This window comes from Oncorhynchus mykiss, chromosome 11, assembly GCF_013265735.2.
Source record: "Oncorhynchus mykiss isolate Arlee chromosome 11, USDA_OmykA_1.1, whole genome shotgun sequence".
Lineage (NCBI taxonomy): Eukaryota > Metazoa > Chordata > Actinopteri > Salmoniformes > Salmonidae > Oncorhynchus > Oncorhynchus mykiss.
Window position 1 is genome coordinate 71,345,867 of NC_048575.1, and position 11,352 is coordinate 71,357,218.

The window sequence follows — 11,352 nt, forward strand, 5'->3', positions numbered from 1 at the left end:
GTGTGTGTGTGTGTGTGTGTGTGTGTGTGTGTGTGTGTGTCCTCCAGAGGCATGCTGCTGTGTTCTCTCTGATGATACCTGTGTCACTGACAGGATAACGAGACCAACAGGGATGAGCAGACCGCTGCCCTCACGCCTCTCTTCCCCTCGTCTCCCTCCATCCCTTCCTCTCTCTCTCTCTCTCCTTCAACATCTCTCACCCTCTCCTGTCTTTATGCAGCCTCATTACCTCCTTTGTCTCTACTTTCGATCTCATTCCCCATGTCCGACTTTCTCTGTAAATCTGTAGTCTTTTCTCCCTTCCCTCTCTCTCTCTCTCTAACTCAATTAGTCTTACACCATGTTCATTTGGGTCTCCATCTAGCTCTCCCTCTGTCGCTCTCTCCGTGCCTGTGTTGATGTCAGCTAACAGAAAGGGTGTTGAGTGAGTAGTCAAGTGGGTTTGAAGTAAACAATAGCGCTCTGTTCAAATACCCACTCTAACATACAGTATACTACATACTGAATGAGCATATACTATTAGTTAATTTTAGTATACTGTAAACTAATGGTATCCTTTCAGTTGAGTGAACTTGTGCTTCGCCTGTCCACCGGAAGTTGATGCTATTGCTACGCAACTTCTTGCTAGCTTGTTAGCATAACAAATGACTAGCTAGACATCTTACGACTTCATCAACAATGTCCATTGAGAACGCACAACGACTATACCACTTAGCTAAGTTCAGAATGACGTGAATAATGAAGTCAAATGTTTTCCTCCATCTCCATTCTTTTTTGGAGGTTTCATTACATGTGTCCATTCCATGTTAAACCCTTTATGGCTCAACTCTGCACGAGATGCACTGTATACGGCTAGAGACAGACATACTGTTCCACATGCAATTATGTAATAGTTCATATAGTGGCATGTTTGATGTATTAGCAGCCAACTAACATTAGGTAGCTACTGTGGCTAACATACCAATACATACAAGCAACTGCTGTAATGATATGCTATGCTCCGTGTTGCTAAACAATTTCTTTGTAATATTCTTAACATTTGTCATAATTAGTTAAAGCAATGAACATTTACATTTTGTACTTACATTTCTATTCTCTCTCGTCGGACGTCGGCTGCATATTTTATGCCATTTTCTTCAAATCTGAAAATGTTGTGAAGCCACGCACCTTTTCTGAACAATTGCATAATGGACCCTAAAAGCACAGAAATAGTGTCCACTGCTTATATACTGTACTTCAAATTTTGACGAATGTAAAACGACAGCTGGGAACTTTTGGAATACTAACTATGTCCATACTATGACCAATAAGCATACTACACACTTCATTTACATCACAAATAGTACTTTTAGTATGAGTATTCAAACACAGCATAGCAGTTGGCCATAGAGTTGAGTTGAAATACAATATTCTAGCATATCAGCTTCACAGCTCTGTGCCATTGAAAAACAGAAGCAACGTCTCCTAACATAGTGTCCTCTGGAGTGTGTGTGCTGTATATGTGGTAATCCTACACTTCTCTGACACAGCTCCAGCTCTTCAGAGAGATGAGAGAAGAGGGGAATAGACAGAGGGTGAATCTGTTTTACAGGAACAGGAACACAGGGGGGGTTACACACGGAAGAGAGGGATTTATAGAGGAAGAGAAGGAACTCAATACTCTACAGCACTGTAGTAGAGAGGTACATAAATACTCCACAGCACTGTAGTAGAGAGGTACATAAATACTCCACAGCACTGTAGTAGAGAGGTACATAAATACTCTACAGCACTATAGTAAAGAGAGGTACATAAATACTCTACAGCCCTGTAGTAGAGAGGTACATAAATACTCTACAGCACTGTAGTAGAGAGGTACATAAATACTCCACAGCACTGTAGTAGAGAGGTACATAAATACTCTACAGCACTGTAGTAGAGAGGTACATAAATACTCTACAGCACTGTAGTAGAGAGGTACATAAATACTCTACAGCACTGTAGTAGAGAGGTACATAAATACTATACAGCACTGTAGTAGAGAGGTACATAAATACTCTACAGCACTGTAGTAGAGAGGTACATAAATACTATACAGCACTGTAGTAGAGAGGTACATAAATATTCTACAGCACTATAGTAAAGAGGTACAGTATTAAATACTCTACAGCACTGTAGTAGAGAGGTACAGTTTTAAATACTCTACAGCACTATAGTAGGGAGGTACATACATACTCTACAGCACTATAGTAGAGAGGTACATAAATACTCTACAGCACTGTAGTAGAGAGGTACATAAATACTCCACAGCACTGTAGTAGAGAGGTACACAAATACTCTACAGCACTGTAGTAGAGAGGTACATAAATACTCGACAGCACTGTAGTAGAGAGGTACATAAATACTCCACAGCACTGTAGTAGAGAGGTACATCAATAATATACGGCACTGTAGTAGAGAGGTACATAAATACTCTACAGCACTATAGTAAAGAGAGGTACATAAATACTCTACAGCACTGTAGTAGAGAGGTACATAAATACTCTACAGCACTGTAGTAGAGAGGTACATAAATACTCTACAGCACTGTAGTAGAGAGGTACATAAATACTCTACAGCACTGTAGTAGAGAGGTACATAAATATTCTACAGCACTATAGTAAAGAGGTACAGTATTAAATACTCTACAGCACTGTAGTAGAGAGGTACAGTTTTAAATACTCTACAGCACTATAGTAGAGAGGTACATACATACTCTACAGCACTATAGTAGAGAGGTATATACATACTCTACAGCACTATAGTAGAGAGGTACATAAATACTCCACAGCACTGTAGTAGAGAGGTACACAAATACTCTACAGCACTATAGTAAAGAGAGGTACATAAATACTCTACAGCACTGTAGTAGAGAGGTACATCAATAATATACGGCACTGTAGTAGAGAGGTACATAAATACTCTACAGCACTATAGTAGGGAGGTACATACATACTCTACAGCACTATAGTAGAGAGGTACATAAATACTCTACAGCACTGTAGTAGAGAGGTACATAAATACTCCACAGCACTGTAGTAGAGAGGTACACAAATACTCTACAGCACTATGGTAAAGAGCGGTACATAAATACTCTACAGCACTGTAGTAGAAAGGTACATCAATAATATACGGCACTGTAGTAGAGAGGTACATAAATACTCTACAGCACTGTAGTAGAGAGGTACATAAATACTCTACAGCACTGTAGTAGAGAGGTACATAAATACTCTACAGCACTGTAGTAGAGAGGTACATAAATACTCTACAGCACTGTAGTAGAGAGGTACATAAATACTCTACAGCACTGTAGTAGAGAGGTACATAAATACTCTACAGCACTGTAGTAGAGAGATACATAAATACTCTACAGCACTGTAGTAGAGAGGTACATAAACACTCTACAGCACTGTAGTAGAGAGGTACATAAATACTCTACAGCACTGTAGTAGAGAGGTACATAAATATTCTACAGCACTATAGTAAAGAGGTACAGTATTAAATACTCTACAGCACTGTAGTAGAGAGGTACAGTTTTAAATACTCTACAGCACTATAGTAGAGAGGTACATACATACTCTACAGCACTATAGTAGAGAGGTATATACATACTCTACAGCACTATAGTAGAGAGGTACATAAATACTCCACAGCACTGTAGTAGAGAGGTACACAAATACTCTACAGCACTATAGTAAAGAGAGGTACATAAATACTCTACAGCACTGTAGTAGAGAGGTACATCAATAATATACGGCACTGTAGTAGAGAGGTACATAAATACTCTACAGCACTATAGTAGGGAGGTACATACATACTCTACAGCACTATAGTAGAGAGGTATATACATACTCTACAGCACTATAGTAGAGAGGTACATAAATACTCTACAGCACTGTAGTAGAGAGGTACATAAATACTCCACAGCACTGTAGTAGAGAGGTACACAAATACTCTACAGCACTATGGTAAAGAGCGGTACATAAATACTCTACAGCACTGTAGTAGAAAGGTACATCAATAATATACGGCACTGTAGTAGAGAGGTACATAAATACTCTACAGCACTGTAGTAGAGAGGTACATAAATACTCTACAGCACTGTAGTAGAGAGGTACATAAATACTCTACAGCACTGTAGTAGAGAGGTACATAAATACTCTACAGCACTGTAGTAGAGAGGTACATAAATACTCTACAGCACTGTAGTAGAGAGGTACATAAATACTCTACAGCACTGTAGTAGAGAGGTACATAAATACTCTACAGCACTGTAGTAGAGAGGTACATAAATATTCTACAGCACTATAGTAAAGAGGTACAGTATTAAATACTCTACAGCACTGTAGTAGAGAGGTACAGTTTTAAATACTCTACAGCACTATAGTAGGGAGGTACATACATACTCTACAGCACCATAGTAGAGAGGTACCGTATTAAATACTCTACAGCACCATAGTAGAGAGGTATATACATACTCTACAGCACTGTAGTAGAGAGGTACCGTATTAAATACTCTACAGCTGTCACGGCTCTCGTCGTAATGAGGATCGGACCAAAGCGCTGCAGGCCCCGGACTGGGGACCCTCGCTGCAGGCCCCGGACTGGGGACCCTCGCTGCAAGCCCCGGACTGGGGACCCTCGTTGCAGGCCCCGGACTGGGGACCCTCGCTGCAGGCCCCGGACTGGGGACCATCGCTGCAGGCCCCGGACTGGGGACCCTCGCTGCAGGCTCTGGGCCATGGATCATTACTGGAGGCTTCGTGCCATGAATCATCACTGGAGGCTTCGTGCCATGAATCATCACTGGAGGCTTCGTGCAATGGATCATTACTGGAGGCTTCGTGCCATGAATCATCACTGGAGGCTTCGTGCAATGGATCATCACTGGAGGCTTCGTGCCATGGATCATCACTGGAGGCTTCGTGCCATGGATCATCACTAGAGTGAGGAGACGTATGGGCAGCCTGGTGCGTGGAGCTGCCACAGGGCTTACCAGGCTGGGGAGACATACAGAAGGCCTGGTTCTGGGAGCAGGCACAGGACTCACCCGGCTGGAGAAACATACTGGAGACTTGGTTCTTGGAGCAGGCACCGGATACATTGGTCCGTGGAGGCGCACTGGAGGTCTCGAGCGTAGAGCCGGAGACACTGGAGACACCGTGCGCTCCACCGCATAACACGGTGCCTGACCAGTACCACGCTCCCTACGGTAAGCACGAGGAGTTGGCTCAGGTCTGAACCCTGACTCTGCCACACTCCCCGTGTGCCCCCCCCAAAACAAATTTTGGGGTGCTGCCTCTCCTGCTTGCCTCGTTGCCGTGACTCCTGGTATCGCCGCTGTTCCTCCCATGCTGTTTCCGCCTGTTTCCATGGCAGGGTCTTGTCCCCTGCCATATCCTCCTCCCATGTCCATGAGGACCTCCACTCCTTCTTCTCCCGGGCCCAGGATCCCTCCTCCTCCTGGCCACGCTGCTTCGTCCTTTGGTGGTGGGTAGTTCTGTCACGGCTCTCGTCGTAATGAGGATCGGACCAAAGTGCAGCGTGGTAAGTGTTCATGATTTTATTTGATCACAAAACACTCTAACAAAATAAACAAGAGGGAAAACTGAAACAGTTCTGTAAGGTGCATAAACTTTACAGAAGACAACTACCCACAAAACACAGGTGGGAAAAGGCTGCCTAAGTATGATTCCCAATCAGAGACGATAGACAGCTGTCCCTGATTGAGAACCATACCCAGCCAAAACATAGAAATAAAGAAACTAGAATGCCCACCCTAGTCACACCCTCGCCTAACCAAAATAGAGAATAAAAGCATCTCTATGACCAGGGCGTGGCAACTATAGTAGAGAGGTACAGTACGAAATACTCTACAGCACTATAGTAGAGAGGTACAGTACGAAATACTCTACAGCACTACAGTGGAGAGGTACAGTATTAAATACTCAACAGCACTATAGTAGAGAGGTACAGTATCAAATACTCTACAGCACTATAGTATAGAGGTACAGTATTAAATACTCTACAGCACTATAGTGGAGAGGTACAGTATTAAATAGTCAACAGCACTATAGTAGAGAGGTACAGTATCAAATACTCTACAGCACTATAGTATAGAGGTACAGTATTAAATACTCTACAGCACTATAGTGGAGAGGTACAGTATTAAATACTCTACAGCACTATAGTGGAGAGGTACAGTATTAAATAGTCAACAGCACTATAGTAGAGAGGTACAGTATTAAATACTCTATAGCACTATAGTAGAGAGGTACAGTATTAATGGAATACTCTGAGTAAATCAATAGTCTCCGCTGGTCTTTCAGCTAGAACTGCAGCAATCGCTACCTCCCAACAGCAACACACACACACCTTCATCTGACACTGGTTAATATTTATGGCCTTTTCAGCCCATCCGACCGCCATCAACACTAGCTGTCAATCAGCCACCACCCACCGCCCCACAGTCAATCATCGCCTTGCCTGCCCAACACACACACACAGTCTTGTACAGCTAACCTTGTGGGGACACACAATTTATTCCCATTAAAAATCCTATTTTCCCTAACCCCTAACTCTAAACATAACCCTAACCTGTAATCTTACTCTAACCTTAACCCAAAAACCTAACCTTAACCCTACACCTAAACCTAGCTTCTAACCCTAAAACGAACCCTAGCTCCCTAACCCTTACCGTAATTCTAACCCTAAACCCCATAAAAATAGCATTTGACCTCGTGGGGAATAATAAAAGGTCCCCAGTTGGTCAAATGTGTGTTTGTTTACTATTCTTGTGGGCACTTCTGGTAGAGCTAAATCCAAGCTACACACACAATCACAACATGGTCTGGAATGTCATGTCACTGAAGTGCTGTACGTCAGGAATTATATTACACACTCGCACACACGGTGGCTATTTAAGCAGTCAGGGTTGATATTTCCTTCCCTGACTCTCTGTCTGTGAAAGTAGGCTATCTCCTGCAGGTAATAGGGCACAGGTGGGGGCCCTGGATGTAGTCCCCTGCATCTCAATGACAAGAGCGAATCCATGGGGATTTATCTAAATGTAAATCAGCTGCTTTCACTCTGCGCGCGCACACACACACACACACACACACACACACACACACACACACACACACACACACACACACACACACAAACCCCAAAACAAATAAATAAATTAAATGCACCCAGCGCTCTTTCATCTGAGCCCAATGGCGCCAAATCATTTTAACCAAATTCACTTTTAATTGAGGGAACTGATTCAGCTTTGCCCAAAATACACACAGTGTAGGTAGAGAAGCTGAGGAGAGGAGCTGAGGAGAGGAGAGGAGCTGAGGGGAAGAGAACAGAACTAGAGATGACAGGGGAGGAGAAGAGAACGGAACGAGAGATGACAAGGGAGGAGAGGGAGCAGAAGGGGGAATAGTGACAGGTGACAATAAAAAGTCAACATTTCATCCCTCTTTCCTTTCATCCCATCTCTCAGAGGAGCCACAATGGAAAGAGTAGATGAGGTGAAGAAGTGAGAGATGAAGTGAGGGATAAAGTTGACAAAAGAAGAATTTAAAGGATGTGTCCACCCTCTAGTTTTCCAGGATGAAGACCTCTGCTTGACGTTCACATCAGTGAAAATAGTAAATACTAATCACTGTGAATAAGGTAGCACTACCTATATTTTCAATGCATTTCCAGCAAAACGTACATTTACCCTCCACTACACCACATGTAAGGTTGGAGGCGGTCAGGCCATTGTTATTACCTTGTATAACAGACAGGTAATAGCTAACATGTTAACAGCGTCTAGAAAGCCAACAGCACGTAGACATGAGAAGTGTCACTGAAGTGTTAATGTTAGAGATATATGCGTTATCTTGTAGCCACCAAAAAGGCCACCAAAAATTCTAAGATTTCCATACCCAACTATAACATTTTCCATCTAGATGGAACTGCCAAAGGGGGAGGAGTTGCAATCTACTCCAGAGATGGCCTACAAAGTTCTGTCATACTTCCCAGGTCTATGCCCAAACAGTTCGAGCTTCTCGAGAAGATTAAAAATTAATCTCTCACTGTTGCCGCCTGTTATAGACCCCCCCCCCCCCCCCCCCCCCCCTCAGCTCCCAGCTGTGCCCTGGACACCATTTGTGAATTGATTGTCCCCCATCTATCTTCAGAGTTCGTTCCGTTAGGTGACCTAAACTGGGATATGCTTAATAACACCCCGACAGTCCTACAATCTAAGCTAGATGCCCTCAATCTCACACAAATTATCAAGGAACCCACCAGGTACAACCCTAAATGCGTAAACATGGGCACCCTCATAGATATCATCCTGACCAACTTGCCCTCCAAATACACCTCCGCTGTTTTCAATCAGGATCTCAGCGATCACTGCCTCATTGCCTGTATCCGCTATGGGTCCGCGGTCAAACGACCACCCCTCATCACTGTCAAATGCTTCTGCGAGCAGGCCTTTCTAATTGACCTGGCCCGGGTATCCTGGAAGGATATTGACCTCATTTTGTCAATCGAGGATTCCTGGTTGTTCTTTAAAAGTAATTTCCTCACCATCTTAAATAAGCATGCCCCTTTCAAAAAATGTAGAACTAAGAACAGATATAGCCCTTGGTTCACTCCAGACCTGACTGCCCTCGACCAGCACTAGCATCGAATAGTCCCCGTGATCAGGAACCAATACACGCAATCAGGAAGTCAGGAACCAAAACATGCAATCAGTCAGGAAAGCAAAGGCTAGCTTTTTCAAACAGAAATATGCATCCTGTAGCTCTAACTCCAAAAAGTATTGGGACATTGTAAAGTCCATGGAGAATAAGAGCACCTCTTCCCAGCTGCCCACTGCACTGAGGCTAGGAAACACTGTCACCACCAATGAATCCACGATAATCGAGAATTTCAATAAGCATTTCTCTACAAGTGGCCATACTTTCAACTGGCTACCCCAACCCCGGCCAACAGCTCTGCACCCCCCGCAGATACTTGCCCAAGCCTCCCCAGCTTCTCCTTCACTCAAATCCAGATTGCAGATGATCTGAAAGCTGCAAAACCTGGACCCATACAAATGAGCTGAGCTAGACAATCTGGACCTTCTCTTTCTAAAATTATCCGCCGCCATTGTTGCAGCCCCAATTACCAGTCTGTTCAACCTCTCTTTTGTATCATCCGAGATCCCCAAAGATTGGAAAGCTGCCATGGTCATCCCTCTCTTCAAAGGTGAAGAGTTCTAGAGTGACACTCTAGAACCAAACTGCTATAGACCTATATCCATCCTGCCCTGCCATTCTAAAGTCTTCAAAAGCCAAGTTAATAAACAAATCACTGACCATTTCGAATCCCACCGTACCTTCTCCGCTGTGCATTCCGGTTTCCGAGCTGGTCACGGGTTCACCTCAGCCACGCTCAAGGTCCTAAACGATATCATAACCGCCATTGATAAAAGTACTGTGCAGCCGTCTTCATTGACCTGGCCAAGGCTTTCGACTCTGTCAATCACCGTATTCTTATCGGCAGACTCAACAGCCTTGGTTTCTCAAATGACTGCCTCACCTGGTTCACCAACTACTTCTCAGACAGAGTTCAGTGTGTCAAATCGGAGGGCCTGTTGTCCGGACCTCTGGCAGTCTCTGTGGGGCCACAGGGTTCAATTCTCTGGCTGACTCTTTCCTCTGTATACATCAATGATGTCGCTCTTGCTGCGGGTGATTTCCTGATCCACCACTACGCAGACGACACCATTCTGTATACATCTGGCCCTTCTTTGAACACTGTGTTAACTAACCTCCAGATGAGCTTCAATGCCATACAATTCTCCTTCCGTGGCCTCCAACTCCTCTTAAATGCTAGTAAAACTAAATGCATGCTTTTCAACAGCTCGCTGCCCACACCTGCCCACCTGACTTGCATCACTACTCTGGACGGTTCTGACATAGAATACGTGGACAACTATGAATACCTAGGTGTCTGGCTAGACTGTAAACACTCCTTCCAGACTCACATTAAACATCTCCAATCCAAAATTAAATCTAGAATCAGCTTCCTATTTCACAACAAAGCCTCCTTCACTCACGCCGCCAAACATACCCTCGTAAAACTGACTATCCTACCGATCCTCGATGATATCATTTACAAAATAGATTCCAATACTCTACTCAGCAAACTGGATGCAGTTTATCACAGTGCCATCCATTTTGTCACCAAGGCCCCTTATACCACCCACCACTGCAACCTGTATGTTCTAGTCGGCTGGCCCTCGCTACATATTCGTCGCCAGACCCACTGACTCCAGGTCATATATAAGTCCTTGCTAGGTAATGCCCCGCCTTATCTCAGCTTACTGGTCACAATAACAACACCCACCCATAGCATGCGCTCCAGCAGGTATATCTCACTGGTCATCCCCATAGCCAACACCTCCTTTGGCTGCCTTTCCTTCCAGTTCTCTGCTGCCAATGACTGGAACGAATTGAAGAAAAAAATTGCTGAAGCTGGAGACTTATATTTCCCTCACTAACTTTAAACATCAGCTATCTGAGCAGTTAACTGGTCGCTGCAGCTGTACATAGCCCATCTGTAATTAGCTCACAAAATCTACCTACCTCATCCCCATATTGTGTTTATTTACTTTTCTGCTCTTTTGCACATCAGTATTTCTACTTGCACATTACCATCTGCTCATCTATCATTCCAGTGTTAATTTGCTAAATTGTAATTACTTCTGTACTATGGCCTATTTATTGCCTTACCTCCTCACGCCATTTGCACACACTGTATATAGACTTATTTTTTTCTATTGTGTTATTGACTGTACGCTTGTTTATTCCATTCTATGTTGTTTGTGTCGCACTGCTTTGCTTTATCTTGGCCAGGTCGCAGTTGTAAATGAGAACTTGTTCTCAACTAGCTTAGCTATTTAAATAAAGGTGAAATAAAAAAATAAATAAATAAAATTTAGGTCCTCTCCCCCTCTCTCTGATGCTTACCTCCAATCTCACACAGCAGTTCATTACCTTGGCTAAGTACTCCATTAATCGATTGGTTGACCTGACGCTTTACATCATAACGCATGTTACCGGGCCACAAGGCTTAATGACATCTATCTATATTAAAAAAAATGGTGACAAGTAAAAAGCCCAATAATTATAAAGGCATCTCTGTTACTAGTAACTTAGGAAAGGTTTTCTGTAGCATAATGAATGCCAGAATTCAGGCCTTCCTATGTGAACACAACATTTTAAGTAAATGTCTAATGGATTCCTCCCTAAAACAGCTAACAAAAGATCACATATTTACCCTCCACACCTTGGGCCAAAA